Source organism: Pleurodeles waltl, chromosome 6 (genome assembly GCF_031143425.1).
Source record: "Pleurodeles waltl isolate 20211129_DDA chromosome 6, aPleWal1.hap1.20221129, whole genome shotgun sequence".
NCBI classification, from domain to species: Eukaryota; Metazoa; Chordata; class Amphibia; order Caudata; family Salamandridae; genus Pleurodeles; species Pleurodeles waltl.
The window spans coordinates 260780047-260796960 of NC_090445.1; positions in this window are offsets into that span (position 1 = coordinate 260780047).

Sequence of the window (16914 nt, forward strand, 5' to 3'; positions counted from 1 at the left end):
AATGGGACACATGGCAAATCCAGGGGAGAGTGTTGGCATTTTGGCATTTTAATAGATCAAGTAATGAGGTCTTATATATATCTAGTTCAGGGGTAGTCCATAACATGGTCCAATACAGGAGAGGTCTTAAAATAGCTAAATCTGCTGCTCGACTTAACCCCAGATCCAAGAATATTGGGAGCAGGGGTGTGGAATGTGGGCACGCTATCAAGGCCCTCGCAAAGTTGTTTTCTCCCACTGAGATCTTGTTACAGTTGGAGAAACCCCATACCTCCGCTCCATACAGGGCTGCACCTTGTGCCTTGGCTATATAAATCTTTAATGCTGGAGAAACAGCTTTTGATAAAAGCGCAGTATGGACGAAGCTCTATGTTGTAACAACCCTCCGCTTTTTGTGATCTGCTCTTCCCATGATAATTTACTAGTTAACCTGACTCCCAATTAATCTATAGAGCTAACTTCCTTCAAGAAAACACCATCGATGTGAATGGAACATCTTTTACTAGGCCCTTTGGATAACAACATTAGTTTTGTTTTATTAATGTTAACCTCCAACCCGTGATCGCTACAAAATGAATTGAATCGATCAACAAGGATTTGTAACCCCATCGGTGTCTTGGAAATGAGGAGCGAATCGTCTGCGAAAAGCAGAATAGGGATTTTTTGTGTATTCAAGGAGGGAGCGTCATTCTGGCATGTGGACACAGCCTTCACTACTTTGTTGATAAATAGAGTGAATAATAAGGGGGCTAGCACACAACCTTGGCGGACTCCCCTTCTGATTGGGATCTGTTCTGTCAATTCGCCTTGTGCGCCCCACCTCACTTGGGCATCGGTATTTTCATGTAATCATTTTAGCAGGAGTAGTAGGTCCTCTGGAACTCCCAGTCTGCCCAGCACTTCCCACAGTTTAGCTCTTGGAACCAGATCAAAAGCTGATCGCAGGTCTATAAATACTACATATAGACATTGCTTGGCGATAAGGACATATTTCCAATACAAGATAGCCAATCGAAAGACCTGGTCTACCGTGCTAGTTTTAGCACGGAACCAGGCCTGTAGTTGAGAAAGAATTTGACGCTCCTCAACCCAGCTAGTTAGCCTCCGCAGAATTTGTTTAGCAAAAATCTTTTGCAGGTTGTCTATGAGGCTAATTGGCCTGTAGTTGGCTGGAAGGTTAGCATTTCCTTTTTTGTAGATGGGTATAATTTCGGCCCCCTTCCATGTGCCCGGGATTTGTCCCCCTGCAGCTATACTATTTGAGATGGCATTGATATACCAGGACCAGATATTTGGTTCCGATCTATAAAGATCTTCAGGGAGTTTGTCCGGCCCGGGTGCTTTGCCAAGTTTCAGACTGTTTATAGCCTCAAGGGTTTCTTCTTCTTTAAAAATGAGATGACCCTTGGGGATACACTGGGCCCCCACTTGGACTGACGTACTGGGGATCAAATCCAAAAGCATAGGTGAGGAGTTGACTACATTGGTGTCCATTGAGCCCTCTGGTAGTGCATAAAGAGTGGACAAATGTTCTACCCAGCTTTCTGGTTGTATGTGGTTGCTGGGGCAGCTCCTACCTCCATTTTCTCTTTTAGACAGAAGTTCCCAAAAGCGCTTATTATCCTTCTCTCTGGAGGCATTTAATAATTCCTGTCACAAGGAGTCCTCCCACCGCTTTTTTGCATTAGACACGGTTTCTTCATATAGAGACCTAGCTTGTTTGATCTCCCCCTGGGAACCAGACATTACTACTGCTTTTAGCCCAGACTTAGCCTTTGAACACCTCTCATCGAATCATCCCTTATGTGCCCCTTTTCCTTCACATGACTTTGGCCGCCTTGCTTGATAAAAAAAAACCTGTAGCTGAGTGGCCATACTTTCATGAATTTTAAAAATCGGAATGTTCCCCACAGTCTGCTCTTCATACTTCGCCAAATTGTTTAAAAATATTTGGTATATTGCTCTGATGTGATATGGGTTGGACATCACTTTTGGCCAAGTAATCTTAGTGAATTTATTATTCCAGCATGGTGGTGGAATTATTGTAACATGATTATTGTATGCTCTCCTAAACATTTCTCCGGAAAGGGTAAGAAGCAAGGGAAAGTGGTCGCTATTGCTTTTCACTATTACTTTCATGTCTTCCAAGTGGGGCCACAACCTAACATCAACTAAGAAATAATCTATAGTGCTTGTGGACTTGCTTCTTTTGAACGTTGGTGCAATGCTCATATCATATGGCGTCCTACCATTACAGGCCCTAAGGCCGTGTTTTAAACATAGTGAAGCTAATTGTGTGGACACCCGAGATTTTTTGTAGAGCCGAGTGATAGATAGTTGCGGGATCCCCCCAACTCATCCTCTTCGTCAGTTAGGTCACTAATAAGGGTGGAAGGTTCAAAGGTGCAATTTTAATCTCCAGCTACAATTAAAATAGTCGAAGGGTGAAGGCTTTCTACAAATTCGGACAAGATGGCCAAGGTATGAGACTCGGAGCTACATGAGACCGATCGTATATAAACATTAACAATAACAATTGATATAGTTCTTTTGAACGTAATACACATAGCTTTTATATCTACAGAATCGATTTCCAGAAGCTTGTAGTCACACTGCAGGTTCTTGTTTACAAGTAGTAACAACCCACCTTTCGCCCGGCCCAACCCCTTCTCTAGAGGTATAGCAGGAACACTAAATGAAAGAAATCCATCTATAATTGTAGCATCCTCTACCCAAGTTTCCTGGAAGAGACAAACATCTATATCCTTAATAAAAAAGGCCCATTCGCTATCATCTAATTTCTTTGCCAACCCAGCAATGTTCCAGGACATGAGTTCTAATGTGCATTTGCCTTTGTTTATCACCACAGTTGAGCAACCAACGTCCCCTGGGCCCAGGTCTTTATTACAAATATCGAATGTTGATACTTTATTGTTCCCCTTTGAATGTGAGACCTTGGAGCAGGCCATTGCATGAGTCTCTGGTTCAGAAGTCAGTCATACAGTATCAGGCAGCGGCCCAAGATCGGTAGCTGCCTTACATACACCACCTCCACAGGAACTAGTTGAGCCATCAGGTCCATCCGGTCCCCTATCTGGGCCGTGATTGTATGGGTTTAACATAAATCTTATCCCCCCCATAGTTGTTTCTCTATTCGAATGGGTGCGAGAGTCAAAATCCATTAGTTGAGTCACCATAGTCTCATCTTCAAGATGGATAGTAATTATGTCAAAATTGGTCCCTGAGACGCTGTTTCTCACGGCCAATGTTAAATCCGAACGAATGACAGAGAGGCAACTTCGTCGGGAGCGTATCCAGTGTGTGACTTTATTAATCAAGGAGGCTTGGTTCTCAACTGAACCTGGCAATAATTTTGGAACATTAGTCAAATAGATTTTATTTGTTCCATAGCTTGTACACAAATCCTGTTCTTTGTTAACTGTGTTCTTAATATTGTTACGGGGGGAATTGTTGTTATAGAAGGTTTTGTATGGCCTGTTAGGAGATTGTGTAGAATTGTCCCCTTGGACAATTTCAAGGGGGTCGGATCCGTTGATCCTACCTCTGGCTCTACCACTAGTTGGATTAATCATCCAGCTCCCTTGACAATCCTGGTTTCTGGGTGCATTTTCTACCCTCCCTTTGGGCCTCAAGTTATCTTTGGTATGGTCAACTTCCCTCCCTTGTGGAATTGTCCCCCCTCTGACGGGGAGACAAGAATTAACCCTTGTCTCAGCCCCCTTGTTTGCGGCAGAGGAGGGGAATACTTCTTTCCCCCTGACCTCTCCACAAACCCTACAAATCCCTTCACAAGCACAGTTATTCCCATGCTGGTGCACAAGATTACTATTCAAGAGATCTGTTAATACTAGAACCAGTCCCTTGACTTTGTCAATTCTCTGGAGAACTTTAGCCAGATTGCCTCTGCAAGCTGCTGGTTCATTAACTTCCGGATCGGACTGGGAGATCAATGGAATAACACTAGGATTAGATATTCCAACTGCAGGCTGTTGCCCGCAGTGGTTCAAAGCGATTAGTACACAATAGACTTGGAACCACTTTAATCACCGGGCTCAACGGAAGGAAGGACGGAGTTTTTGGTGCATATGGAGAACCCCCCTGGGATACTAGGGGACTCTCTATGCTAAAAGTGGGTTTTGGAGTGGGGTCCCTACAATTATGCGGGCCCCATCCCCATCAACCTCTGTTGTTACATCTGGAGGAATCCTCTTCCCCTTCTTTTTAAATATCTCTGAAATTTTCCTATCCTTGGGGGGGCCTTTCCTTGGATTATTTATCCCCGTGGTTTGTGTACCTAGCATAGACTCAACTTTTTTAACTAAGAGGTCAATTTCGTCAAGTGGATTTGGCTTGTTAGGTGAGCCCAAATTCAGGGATCTATTTGGGCGGTTTTTCGCTATTTTTGTTCCCTTGGTTTTCGCTGGTAAATCTATAGCCTTCCTTTTCCCCATGATAAAAGAACACTCGTAAAGTCAATAAATACAAATACAAGAGAAAAAAAAAAAAAAAAAAAATAAATAACTCTTACTTGTATGTTGAATGTCCTGCCACTGGAGTAACTGGCCCTGCCTGCCAAGCCTCTTCCAGAAAGTAGCAGCGTCCCGCTCTTCGGCTAGATACTTGTTTAAATCGGACCCTCCGGGTTAAAGCCACCACTAACAGAGAGGAGCTTGTGAAAGGGGCCTGTTGATAATGCAGCTGTAATGATGAACAGAGCTACTCAGATTAACTGTGCAGTTCTCTCAGGTGACAGCTAGGCTCTTTACTGCAGACGAAAGAGGGGGGGCCCAGCCCAGCCTCCTCCGGTCTCCGACAGGCACAGGACGGGCCCGCCCTTGGCCCGGGCACGTCCCGCGAGGCGGGAGCGCTAGCAGAGATTTAAAGGGCTCCTGCCCTTTGTTGTGCTGGTGCTGGTCTCTCCTCGGCCCCCGGGCGTCGTGAAAGCGCGTCCCGCGAGGCGGGAGCGCTAGCAGAGATTTAAAGCGCTCCTGCCCTTGGTTGTGCTGGTGCTGGTCTCTCCTCGGCCCCCGGGCGTCGTGAAAGCGCGTCCCCTAAACACTTATATGTTCAGTCTCTGGGGCATAGGCAGCCCACCGATGGGGGTTCAAGTCAACCCCAAACACCCAGCAACACAGGGCTGGTCAGGTGTATAGGTCAAAGAGGGGCCCAAATAGCATAGGCGCCTATGGAGACTAGGGGTGCTCTGGTTCTAGTCTGCTAACAGGTAAGTACCTGTATCCTAAGGGAGCAGACCAGGGGGGTTCCCCAACAGGCAAACACAATATACCTTCAGCAGCACTGGGGCAGCCAGGTGCATTGTGCAAAGTAGGTGTCAGGTTTTGAATAGAAATCAATGGAGGGACCCGTGAGTCACTTTGGAGATGCAGACAGGGCACAGGGGGGTTCTCGGGCCAGCCAACAACTGAGCAAAGATGAGGGCTAGTTGGTTTCTCCTGGGCCTGGGGCTGAGTATGCTGTGCTTCTTCCAGGCGTCTGGTTCTTTGTTACCGGGCAGTCACGGTCAGGGGGACCCTTTGGATTCTCTCTGCAGGCGTCGCTGTGGGGGTACAAGGAGGTCACCTCAGGGTGTCCATGTCGTGGGAGTCGCCTGGGGGTCCCCTCTGTCGTGTTGGTTCTTTTGGATACGAGCCAGGGGCGTCAGGTGCAGAGTGTTGGGGACTCACGCTTCCGGAGTGAGGCTGGAGTCCCTTTAAAGATGAATTCTTTGTTGTTATTTTGGACAGAGCCGCTGTCCACAGGAGTTTCTTAGTCCTTTTTTTGAAGGGCAGACCTCTGAGTCCTCAGAGGTCACTGGTCCTTCTGGATGCATCACTGTACAGGTTCTTTGAGTCTGGAGATAGGCCGGTAGGGCTGGGGACAAGTCAGTTGTCCTCTATATCGTCTCTGTGGGGCTTTCAGGTCAGCAGTCATTCTTGTTCTAGGTCGTCAGGAATCTGGTTACCTGGGTTCAGGGGTGTGTTTAGGTCTGGGGCAGTAGAAAATGGCTACTGTCCTTAAGGGTGGAGGATTGCCTAAGGCAGGGGTCACCTCAGCTCAGGACACCTTAAGGGCTGCCCTGGCTGGAGGGTGACTCCTCCTTGTTTTTCTCATTATCTCCTCCAGACTGGCCACCACTAGCTGGAGTGCCCTGGAGCATTGCAACACGAAGCCTGAGCCTTTGAGGCTCACTGCTAGGTGTTACAGTTCCTGCAGGGGGGAGGTGTGAAGCACCTCCACCCAGTGCCGGCTTTGTTTCTGGCCTCAGAGAGCACAAAGGCTCTCACCCCAGGGGATCAAAAACGCATCTCAGTGGCAGGCTGGCACAGACCAGTCAGTCCTGCACTGAAGGATTGGGTAAAATACAGGGGAGATATGCCCTCTGTGTGTATTTTTTAATAAATCCAGCACTGGCATCAGTGTGGATTTATTATTTTGGCAAACTCCCAGACCATATACTTACGATGGCTACCCTGCACTTACAATGTCTGAGAATGGGCTTTGAAACTGTAGGGGCATAGTGGTATAGTGCACCCTGCCTTAGGGCTGTAAGGCCTGCTAGAGGGGTGACTTACCTATGCCCCAGGCTGTGTGAGATTGGCATGGCACTCTGAGGGGAGTGCTGTGTCGACTTAGTCATTTTCTCCCCACCAGCACACAAAAGCTGTGAGACAGTGTGCATTTGCTGAGTGAGGGGTCCCCAGGGTGGCATAATACATGCTGCAGCCCTTAGAGACCTTCCCTTGCATCAGGGCCCTTGGTACCAGTGGTACCATTTATAAGGGACTTATCTGGGTGCCAGGGTTGTGCCAATTGTGGGAACAAAGGTACAGTTTAGGGAAAGAACACTAGTGCTGGGGCCTGGTTAGAAGGGTCCCAGCACACTTTCAATCATAACTGGCATCAGCAAAACGCAAACAGTCAGGGGGTAACCATGCCAAGGAGGACTTTCCTTACACAACTCCCCCTGCCCCCAAAAAAGAGGATGAGACTAACCTTTCCCAAGAGAGTCTTCATTTTCTAAGTGGAAGAACCTGGAAACGCCATCAACATTGGCATGGGCAGTCCAAAGTCTGTGTTCCACTACAAAGTCTGTTCCCTGTAGGGATATGGACCACCTCAACAGTTTAGGGTTTTCTCCTTTTATTTGCATTAGCCATCTGAGAGGTCTGTGGTCAGTTTGAACTATGAAGTGAGTCCCGAAAAGGTATGGTCTCAACTTCTTCAGGGATGAAACCACAGCAAAGGCCTCCCTCTCAATGGCACTCCAACGCTGCTCCCTGCGGAGCAACCTCCTGCTAATAAAAGCGACAGGGTGGTCAAATCCATTATCATTTGTTTGGGACAAGACTGCTCCTATCCTATTCTCAGAGGCATCTGCCTGCACAATGAACTGCTTAGAGTAATCTGGAGGTTTCAAAACTGGTGCTGTACACATTGCTTGCTTTAGGGTGTCAAAGGCCTTTTGACAGGCCACGGTCCAGTTCACTTTCTTGGGCATTTTCTTTGAGGTCAGTTCAGTTCACAAACCTCCTATAGTACCCAGTCAAGCCAAGGAATGCCCTTACTTGAGTCTGGGTTTTTGGAGCTACCCAGTCCAGAATAGTCTGGATCTTGGGTTGGAGTGGCTGAACTTGGCCTCCACCAACAAGGTGACCCAAGTAAACAACAGTACCCTGCCCTATCTGATATTTAGATACCTTGACAGAGAGGCCTGCTGCTTGCAGGGTCTGCAAAACCTTCTTCAGGTGTGCCAGGTGATCCTGCCAGTTGGAGTTAAAGACAGCAATATCATCTAGATAAGCTGGAGTAAAGGACTCCAAGGCAGCAAGGACTTGATCCACCAACTTTTGGAAGGTAAGCCAAAGAGCATCACAGTAAACTGGTAGTGCCTATCAGGAGTAGAGAATGCTGTTTTCTCTTTAGCTCCAAGTGCCATTTTTATTTGCCAGTACCCTGCTGTTAAGTCAAAGGTGCACAGGTATTTGGCAGCACCTAATTTATCTATGAGCTCATCTGCCCTTGGGATGGGGTGAGCATCTGTCTTGGTAACAGAGTTGAGCCCTCTGTAGTCCACACAAAACCTCATCTCTCTCTTGTCATCTTTTGTGTGAGGTTTGGGGACCAAGACCCTGGGCTAGCCCAGGGGCTGTGAGAGTGCTCAATCACTCCTAACTCCAGCATCTTGTGGACTTCCACCTTGATGCTTTCTTTGACTTGGTCAGACTGTCTGAATATTTTATTCTTGACAGGCATACTGTCTCCTGTGTCCACATAATGGGTACACAGGTGTGACTGACCAGGGGTCAAGGAAAAGAGCTCAGCAAAGTGCTGGAGGACTTCCCTGCAGTCAGCCTGCTGTTACCCAGAGAGTGTGTCTGAATAGATCACTCCATCTACTGAGCCATCTTTAGGGTCAGTGAAGAGGAGATCAGGGAGAGGTTCACTCTCAGCTTCCTGGTCCTCATCTGTAACTGTTAACATGTTTACATCTGTCTTATCATGAAAGAGTTTGAGGTGGTTCACATGGATCACCCTCTTGGGGGTCCTGCTAGTGCCTAACTCCACCAGGTAGGTGACCTGACTCTTTTTCTCAAGAACTGGGTAAGTAAGGGCCACTCCATCTGTCCTGAAGTGCCCTTGGAGCCACAGGCTCCAGAACCCAGACTTTCTGCCCTGGTTGAAACTCAACCATAGCAGCCTTTTGGTCATACCACATCTTCTGGAGTTTTTGGCTGGCCTCAAGGCTTTTGCTTGCCTTTTCCATGTACTCTGCCATCCTTACACGTAGCCTTAGTACATAGTCCACCACGTCTTGTTTAGGCTAATGGAGAGGTCTTTCCCAGCCTTCTTTTACAAGTGTGAGTGGTCCCCTAACAGGATGGCCAAACAGAAGTTCAAAGGGGGAAAACACTACTCCCTTCTGTGGCACCTCTCTGTAGGTGAAAAGCAGACATGGCAAGAGGACATCCCATCTCCTTTTGAGTTTTTCAAGGAGCCCCATGATCATGCCCTTCAATGTTTTGTTGAATCTCTCAACAACACCATTGGTTTGTGGATGGTATGGTGTGGTGAATTTAGAAGTCACCCCACACTCATTCCACATGTGTTTCAGGTAAGCTGACATGAAGTTGATACCTCTGTCAGAAACCACCTCCTTAGGAAATCCCACTCTGGTAAAAATACCTATGAGTGTTTTGGCTACTGCAGGGGCAGTAGTGGACCTAAGAGGAATTGCCTAACGGTGCCTAGTAGCATGATCCACTACTACTAGGATATATTGGTTCTCTGATGCTGTAGGGGGTTCAAGTGGACCCACTATGTCCACTCCCACTCTTTCAAATGGGACCCCCACCACTGGAAGTGGAATGAGGGGGTACTTTGGATGGCCACCTGTCTTACCACTGGCTTGACAGGTGACACAGGAGGTGCAAAACTTCTTTACCTTCTGGGACATACTGGGCCAGTAGAAATGGTTGACTAATCTCTCCCATATCTTGGTTTGTCCCAAATGCCCAGCAAGTGGAATGTCATGGGCTAAGGTCAGAATGAACTCCCTAAACTGCTGAGGCACTACCACTCTTCTAGTGGCACCAGGTTTAGGATTTCTTGCCTCAGTGTAAAGGAGTCCATCTTCCCAATACACCCTGTAGGTTCCACTGACATTTCCTTTTTCTTGCTCAGCTGCTTGCTGTCTTAGGCCTTCAAGAGAGGGACACGTTTGTTGCCCCTTACATATCTGTTCCCTTGAGGGTCCCCCTGGGCCCAAGAGCTCAACCTGGTAAGGTCCCAGCTCCATGGACTCCGTTTCCTCAGGGGATAGAACATCTTCCTGGGAAGAGAGGTTCTGTTTCTTGTGCTGTGTTGAAGCTGGTTCCCCAGACTTCTTTCCTTTTCTCTTGGAAGGTTGGGCCATTATTCCAGACTCCAACACTTCTTTTTCACCCTGAGCCCTGCACTGTGCCCCTGTCTTGACACACACCAGTTCAGGGATACCCAGCATGACTGCATGGGTCTTGAGCTCTACCTCAGCTCATGCTGAGGACTCCAGATCATTTCCAAGCAGACATTCTACTGGTATTGCAGAAGGGACTACCACCTGTTTCAGGCCAGTGACCCTTCCCCAAGTTACCATTGCCATGGAATGCACTTTAGTTTGATTGTCAACATTAGTGACAGGATATGTCTGTCCAGCCAGGTACTATCCTGGGGAAACCAGCTTGTCTGTCACAATATTGACACTGGCACCTGTATCCCTCAGGGCTTCTACTCTAGTCCCCTTGATTGAGAGCTGTTGCCTGTATTTTTGCATGTTAGGCGGCCAGGCAGAAAGTGTGGCGGGGTCCACCCCACCCTCAGAGACTAATATAGCTTCAGTGTGAACCCTGATTTGGCCTGGGCACACTGTTGGTCCCACCCGGAGACTGACTATTCCAGTGCTAACTGGAGTAGTAGTTGTTCTGGGACTTTTCTTGGAACAGGCCTTGTCTCCAGTTTGGTGTCCATGCTAAGTACAGATGAGACACCAGGCCTTCTTGGGATCAAAGTTTTTACCCTTATACCCATTTGAGGACTGTAAAGAGGCTCTGGGCCCACCCTACTGAGCAGGTTTTTGGGGCCCTGTCGAAGACTCTTTACTTTTTCCCTTGGATGTCTCAACACTCTTCCCCTGCGGAGGCTTTGTGACCCCTTTCTTTTGGTCACCCCCTGTGGAAGTCTTGGTCACCCTAGTCTTGACCCAATGGTCTGCCTTCTTTCCCAATCCTTGGGGAGAAATTGGACCTAGGTCTACCAGATGCTGACGCAGTTCATCATTGAAACAATTACTTAACAGATGTTCTTTCATAAACAAGTTTTACCGCCCATCATAATAATTTAAACCACTGCCAGTTATCCATTGATCTAGTGTTTTGACTGAGAAGTCAACAAAATCAACCCAGTTCTAGCTTGAGGCTTTTTGAGCCCCCCTGAACCTAATCCTGTACTCCTCAGTTGAGAATTCAAAGCCCTCAATCAGGGTAGCCTTCATGAGGTCAAAGGATTCTGCATCTTTTTCCAGAGAGTAAGAGGAGTCTGTTGCTACACTTTCCAGTGAACATTTCCCAAAGGAGAGCACCCCAGTGAGATTTGTTTACTTTTCTGGTTGCACAAGCCCTCTCAAAAGCTGTGAACCATTTGGTGATGTCATCACCATCTTCATATTTTGTTACAATCCCTTTGGGGATTTTTAGGATTCAGTATCTTCTCTGACCCTAGTTATGTTGCTGCCACCATTGATGAGAGCTAGACCCATCTCTTTTCTTTCCCTCTCTATGGCTAGGAGCTGTCTCTCCAAAGCTAATCTTTTGGCCATCCTCGCTAACAGGAGGTCATCTTTATTGAGGCTGCGCTCAATGCTCCCAGAGTTACTGGTCTCCCCTGTGGAAGAACCAGTTTCTCTGAATATTATTTGTGGAGCCAGGGTTTGAAGGACCCTGTTCTTCCTAATTAGGACAGCAGGGAGGGAATCTTCCTTCTGGTCACTAATTTCCCCCTCTGTAGGATTATCCTTAGAGGGGTGGTCCTTTGCAAACTCTGCCAAACGCTCCTGGAGCTTTACTTTGGTAGGGTTGGACTCAGTCTTTATATTTTTTAGCTTACAGATAGTCCTTAACTCTGACATCCCTAGATGCAGGTAAGGGGTGAGGTTGAGTTCCACCACCATCTCATCTGTGCTAGGCATTATTTCTCTAAAAGTTGGGATTACATTTTAAGAATCTAAAAACTACTTCTAGAACTTAAATCCAAAAGTTTAGAGACTTTTAAACTCTAGAAGAAATGCTAACAGGACTTTTTTAAAATTTTGAAAAATAATTCAAATGGCAAAAATCAGTTTCTAATGACAATTTTTGGAATTTAGTTATGTGATCAAGTATTGGCAGAGCAGTTCAGCAAATGCAAAGTCTTAGACCCCACCGCTGATCCACCAATGTAGGAAGTTGGCTCTGTATGTACCATCTCAAAGTAAGAGATAGTGTACACAGAGTCCAAGGGTTTCCCTTAGAGGTAAGATAGTGGCAAAATTAGATAATTCTAATGCTCTATTTTGGGGTAGTGTGGTCGAGCAGTAGGCTTATCAGAGGGTAGTGTTAAGCATTTGTTCTACACACACAAGCAATAAACGCGGAACACACACTCAAAGACTTAACTCCAGGCCAATAGTTTTTACATAGTAAAATATATTTTCTTAATTTACTTTTAGAACCACAAGTTCAAGATTTGAAGTAAATACATAAAATGCAAGGTACCCCACACAGGTAAGTTAGGAACTTTGAATTAGAGCAATAACATGCACAGTTTTAGTTAAAATGGCAATAAGCTATTTTAAAAGTGGTCAGAGTGCACAAATCAACAGTTCCTGGGGGAGGTAAGTAATGGTTAGTTTGTCGGGTAAGTAAAGCACTTTCAAGTCTAAGTTCCTGGGCAAAGGCAGCCCACCGTTGGTGGTTCAAGGCAACCCCAACGTTACCACACCAGCAGCTGAGGGCCGGTCAGGTGCAGAGGTCAAAGAGGTGCCCAAAACCCATAGAGGCCTGTGCAGAACAGGGGTAGTCCAGTTCCAGTCTGCCAGCAGGTAAGTACTTCTGTCCTCGGAGGGCAGACAAGGATTTTTTTTTTAGAGCACTTGGGGGGACACAAGTAGGCACACAAAACACACCCTCAGCGGCACAGGGGCGGCCGGGTGCAGTGTGCAAAGCAGGCGTCGGGTTTTGTATAGGATTCAATGGAGGGACCCAGGGGTCACTCTAGCGGTGCAGGCAGGGCACAGGGGGGCTTCTAGGGCCAGCCACCAATTGGGCTAGGCAGAGGGTCGCCTGGCGGTCACTCCTGCACTGAAGTTCAGTTCCTTCTGGTCTTGGGGGCTGCGAGTGCAGTGCTTTGTCCAGGCGTCGGGTTCCTTGTTACAGCCAGTCGCAGTCAGTGGGAGCCTCTGGATTCCCTCTGCATGCGTCGCTGCAGGGGTTCAGGGGGGTCATCTCGGGCTACTCATGAGGTCGTAGTCGCCTGGGAGTCCTCCCTGTGGTGTTGGTTCTCTGGAGCTCGACCCGGGGGCGTTGGGTGCAGAGGGTGAAGTCTCACGCTTCTGGCGGGAAGAGTGAAGTCTTTAGAAGTTGCAAGAAAGTTGAAAAAGTTGTTTCTGTTGTTGAGCAGAGCCGCTGCTCATGGGTGTTTCTTGGTCCTTTGATTCAGGGCAGTCCTCTGAGGCTTCAGAGGTCACTGGTCCCTGTCAGATGCGTCGCTGTTGCAGTTTTCTTCGAGTCAGGAGACAGGCTGGTAGGGCTGGGGCCAAAGCAGTTGTCGTCTCTGTCATCTCTGCAGGGCTTTCAGGTCAGCAGTCCTTCTTCCTCTTTCAGGTTGCAGGAATCTGATTTCCTGGGTTATGGGGTGCCCCTAAAGACTAAATCTAGGGGTATGTTTAGGTCTGGGGGGCAGTAACCAATGGCTACTGTCTTGGAGGGTGGATATTCCCTCTTTGTGCCTCCTCCCTGAGGAGAGGGGGCACATCCCTAATCCTATTGGGGGAATCCTCCAAACTTACGATGGAGGATTTCTAAAGGCAGGGGTCACCTCAGCTCAGGGTACCTTAGGGGGTGTCCTGACTGGTGAGTGACTCATCCTTGTCTTTCTCATTATCTCCTCCAGCCTTACCGCCAAATGTAGGGGCAGTGGCCAGAGGGGCGTGCCCTGTGGTGCTGTAACAAAAGGGGTGAGCCTTTGAGGCTCACCGCCAGGTGTTACAGTTCCTGCAGGGGGAGGCGAGAAGCACCTCCACCCAGTACAGGCTTTGTTTCTGGCCACAGAGTGACAAAGGCACTCTTCCTATGTGGCCAGCAACTCGTCTGGTTGTGGCAGGCTGGCAGAAACTGGTCAGCCTAGCACTAGGAGTCGGACTGGTATTCAGGGGGCATCTCTAAGATGCCCTCTGAGTACATTTTACAATAAATTCAACACTGGCATCAGTGTGCATTTATTGTGCTGAGACGTTTGATACTAAATTTCCCAGATTTCAGTGTAGCCATTATGGAACTGTTTGGCAAGCTCCCAGACCATATACTCTTTATGGCTACCCTGCACTTACAATGTCTAAGGTTTTGCTAGACACTGTATGGGCGTAGTGCTCTTGCACATATGCCCTCACCTCTGGTATAGTGCACCCTGCCATAGGGCTGTAAGGCCTGCTAGAGGGGTAATTTACCTATTCCACAGGCAGTGTGAGGTTGGCATGGCACTCTGAGGGGAGTGCCATGTCGACTTAGTCATTTTCTCCTCACCAGCACACACAAGCTGTAAAGCAGTGTGAATGTGTCAGTGAGGGTTCCCCAGGGTGGCATAAGACATGCTGCAGCCTTTAGAGACCTTCCCAGGCAACAGGGCCCTTGGTACCAGGGGTATCATTTACAAGGGAGTTATCTGAGTGCAAGGGCAGTGGCAATTGTGGAAGCAAAGGTACAGTTTAGGGAAAGAACACTGGTGCTGTGGCCTGGTTAGCAGGGTCCCAGCACACTTTCAATCATAACTAGCATCAGCAAAAGGCAAAAAGTCAGGGTGTAACCATGCCAAGGAGGCATTTCCTTACAGTATGTACTTCTTGATGTACTGGCCAGGTCGCTACTATAGATACTATGTAATGGTGGGTCATGATAATGTAGGAGATATGGGAGTCTACACGTTTTCTAAAAAATAGTGGACAAGTGAAAATTTGTCAGCTTTTGGATGTTTGGGATGTTGTTCTGGGTGTTTTCAATTCAACAAAGTAACAATGGGTGAGACAACAAGTTACGAAGTACTCCAGAAGTCTACATTATGCCTCTATGCCAAGCACGCAAGGAACTGGATACCACCTGACTGCACTCATCTACATGATGATGATGATGAAAGGTGATTTGTAAAGAGCGCAGATACTCCTAGGAGTGACCTGATGCTCAACTCACAGATAGGACCACTAGTTTTGAACAAAAAGCCATCTTTTAAAAGATAACGATTCAACTAAGCAAAGACCTTAAGGGAGCTTATTCCAGGCTAGTGACCCCAGATAAGAACAAGCATTTGCAATGCAACGGGTCTCACGTTTGCTCATGTTAGAGCTGATCGCGTTGTAAACTCCTAACCTGACTTTTCATCTATCGGCAAAAGTGCTTTTATGTACATAACCCGAAAAAGTTAAATTAACTGTGTAAAGCGCTCGACTTCTGCCAAGCGAAATCGTGCTAGGAAAATAGAGAAAAAGTAGTCCACGATCCGACAGAAAACAGCGAGCCTCGCATGTTTTCTGTACTTGGTCGCTGCGCTCGAGGAGGGCTAACCACCGGAAAAGGCATGACGTGTACATGCCTTCCACTAATGAAAGCAAGCAGATTTTACTAGGCAAGCCCACGAACCAATGAAACACACTGACGTGACGTCGACAGGGTTCCGAGCCCTTTTCTAAGAACTAAAGCATCTCGCTGCGATATGCATGCGCAAGCGCATGCAACGCAGGCTCGACCCTAAAAAGGGCTTCCTCCCGCTCTGGCATGGCAGATCTTGGGAACCCTCGCCATAGACTTGTTAGAGGAGCGCAGATTCCTGGTGGAAGATAGGATCTAATTTTGGAGAACAGATAGCCAGGCCCACTTTGATGAAGCGCTTTATAAGAACCAGTGCTGTGACTAGAATGTGCTTTCTCATCAGGAGCCAATGAAGAGAAGTGAAGGTAGAAGACACGTGTTCTCAACCGCAGGTTGGGCTGCTACATTCTGAACCACCTAGGTCTGTTAACCAAATAGAGGACGTTCGCATAGTCCAACATGGATGTGATGAGTGCCTCAAAGGACCCTTATACGTCTGTGACTGTTATCCCTTCTGCCTCTATGGCTCACATCCTGACCTCGCCCCTTATAGCACTAGGGCCCTGACAACGTGCTATTTTTTTCGATTGCACCATGACACTGCATTCTCTACTTCTTTGTCTTCCAAACTAGTTTTCACTCTCTACGTTTGTGACATCCAACCTTGCTCACCGTGGCCTTTCCTCGTCTCCATGTTTAGAAATCACCCTGGATTCCCTCTGTCTTCCTTTAAGAATGCCACCATTTCTCCACCTCCATCTCCCCTCCATCTCTTGGAACATCTCCAGCCCTTCCTGTATGTATCCACATTGGTTTTACACGACAAGTTCTCCTCATGTACATTACATTTTTATGTTATGCCTTTTGATAAAAAAGGCCCCATGACACTGCGCTTCCCACACTCTAGCTTCTTGCCATCTAACGAAAGGGTGCACCCTTCCACGCTTTGGCTTTCATCATTACCGTCACTATGAATAAGTCAGCTTGAGTAACTGATGCAGTGAATAGGGAAAACTTGGTTTACTATACATATGTAAACAGCTGATAAAAATAGCGGGGCACACGCTGGCGTATTTGAATATTTAATGAGCAGCCTCATTAGCTGTGCCTCTTAAACGTATTGGTTTTTAAATCATTTTGTTATCAAAAGGTTCGTTTTAGGTTGTCTTTTGGATTCTCTTTCTATTGTTTATCATGGCACAAATCAGTTCTGCAGAAGTACAGTGTAAAAGTTCTGACTGATGTCTAGGTGTCGCTGCTGCACAGGGGATTTTCTGCTGCCCGTCACCGAAGGGACGGCGGAGATTGATACATAATGAACCAGGGACTGAGGGACTGGATCTTCGTGACCTTAGAGGGTGAGGACCCTCTTCTTAAAGAAAAGCACCCTCTTCTTAAAGAAAAGCAGTAACTACAATTAGTCAGGAGCGAGTTAAACGAAAAGCTTTTAAAGAGTGCCTACGCGTTTAATTTTGAAGGGACAACCTTCCTCGAATAGGCATAGTATAAAAAATATCTGTCTTGGCGG